The 2,469-nt window shown below is 35.5% G+C and overlaps 1 pseudogene; it reads right to left on the bottom strand.

The window, feature by feature from the left end:
• Positions 1-238: 238 nt before the first annotated feature.
• LOC132615339 (UDP-glycosyltransferase 91B1-like) lies at positions 239-2,469 on the bottom strand (annotated as a pseudogene).

Below are 2,469 nucleotides of genomic sequence, written 5' to 3'. Positions count from 1 at the left end.
GACATTGAACTCATGAGTATGAAGGCGTCAACAAGTTATTTTGGATTTCTTTTTCCTCAGATATAGTCAAACATTTTTATAACGGTAATGTTTATTCGGATATTTTTGATACTATAACGAAACGTTTTATAGAGAACATATAATAAAACAACATGAAAAATCGATTTTAAAACATTAAATTATTACAATAAATATTATTATAGAGAATGAATGCTACATAGAAGTTAGTTTCAATGTGTTACACCACAAGAGAAAATTTCCCTACGGCAACAGGTCCAATAATAAGTAGATGAACATTAGTACTCATGCCCCATTTACAAAGCATAGTTCTTTTATTATGAAGATACTCAACAAGATCATCTATGTATTTATCACTTAAATCTATATTTCCAAATATTTTTCTCATTTCATTTGCTTTCTCCCAATAAATTTTTCCCTTCTCATCATTCATCACCAAATTGAGTGACTCAACCACTGAGTTCCGAGTCAAAGTTCCATCATTTTCATTTCTTGGAATTTCTAAGCCCACATTTTTTTCTTCTAAACCACTAGCATTTAGTGCTTGATCTCCCAAAAAAGGTAACATAACAAGGGGTTTACCAAATTGAAGTCCTTCTATAGCAGAACCCCAACCACAATGAGTCAAGAACACACCGATCGAGTCATGTTCCAATATCCTGAGTTGCGGGGTCCAACTTGTCCATACTATTCCTCGATTTTTGGTACGTTCCTCAAAACCTTCTGGTAACTTTAACGATAAAAAATCGTGTTGTTTTCTCAGAGCCAGAAAAAGGGCGAACCAGTTAGCTCCAAACCATGAGCCAACTCAGTGAGTTCATCTTGACTCGGAGTTGCCTCGGTTCCTAGCGCTACGTAAAGAACTAATTTTTCACGATGCATCGCTAACCAATCATTGATAAAACCCCATGCATCGCCTTTGTCACCTTTGTTATCTTGTAAAGAAGGTGGCAATAGGCCAACTGACACAATAGGTTTCCGATGCAGCTCGGGAAGGAGATCTAACCATTCTTTCTCGAACTCATTACAACTTTGAATTAGAAACACGTCACAACCAGAAACTGATGCCCCGAATCGATGCCAATCTGAAACACCGGAAATGTTTTCTTATCATTGGGCAAAAACCTGTTGGAAATTTAAATAGAATATGAAAAGTAGGAACAAAGGCTAAGAGAGTGGAGAGAAAACTAAATACTAATAAGTAATACGATCCATCTATCCTAATTTGTGTGATACACTTTCCTTTTTAGTTTATCTCAAAAAGAATGATACATTTCTATATTTAAAAATAATTTAACATGAAATTTCTACCTCCTTGTACCTTTAATGAAATGATTTACAGCTACATAAATATTTATGGCTTGTTTTGAGACCACAAGTTTCAAAAATCTTCTTTTCTTTCTTAAATTTTGTGCCTAGTCAAAGTATATCACATAAATTGGGACATATGGATTAACTAACTTGGTATTCCACTGAGAAGAACAAAGTGAACATGTATGTTTATAGGCTTACTTTCAATCGAAAACTTCACAAAAATCCTCAATTACTAGCACAATTTAAGCATCTATTATGACCTTATTTTGACTAACGGATAGTAAAAAAAGAGCAACTACTCTACCAAATAAAAGGAATTAACTTTTGTACAAAAAAAAAAAAAAAGGAATTAACAGGTCAAACTTTGAATTACTATTCAACAATGCCTATTTATTTCATATAGCCGATACGTAATATTAGATGGAAAAAGGATCCATTTTGGAGGAACGGTGAAATCCTCAGGCCTGATCCTTTGAAGATTACCATCCATTATGTCATTCGCCGGACCAAAATTACACCAGACCATGCATTAAACGTACTATAGAAGGCACGTGAAATCCCAAGTCTACCCGCGATCGGGGGCAGCCAGTAAGGGATAAAATCGTAAATGATCCAATCGGGGACCGAGTCTTCGAGAAACCCAATCAACTCGGGTTCGAGTCGGTCAAAGGATTTCTTGAGGGACTGAACCTTGTCAAGTGGTACATCTTTAGTGGCCTCTGCACACTCTGGTAGACTAGTGGCGGAGCTAGAAATTTTGTCCAGGGTGTTCAAATTCATATAATCTATATATTAAAGGTGTTCAATATATAATATATGTCTGTAATACGTAATAATTGACATGTTTACACGGTATAATTTTTTGGTGAAGGGTGTCCGGTTGAACACCCTTGCCGGGCTATGGCTTCGCCACTGTGGTAGACTGTTGGTTAAAGGTAGAGAAAGATTAACGAAATTTATGGAGTAATTTAACTTTTGAGAAAGTTTTGGGAGTCTATCGATGTTTTTGGAAGTTGAAATATAGGAAACTTTGTGACCCTTTCTTGTAATTTGCTTGGCAAGTTCAAAAAATGGAATTAAGTGACCAAAAGCTAACCATGGGAACAATTCAACATGAAGCTTTTTAGTGTCAGCCAT

This window comes from Lycium barbarum, chromosome 10 (assembly GCF_019175385.1).
Source record: "Lycium barbarum isolate Lr01 chromosome 10, ASM1917538v2, whole genome shotgun sequence".
NCBI lineage: Eukaryota > Viridiplantae > Streptophyta > Magnoliopsida > Solanales > Solanaceae > Lycium > Lycium barbarum.
The sequence above is the reverse complement of the archived record's forward strand: the minus strand, read 5'-3'. Positions and strand labels throughout refer to the sequence as shown.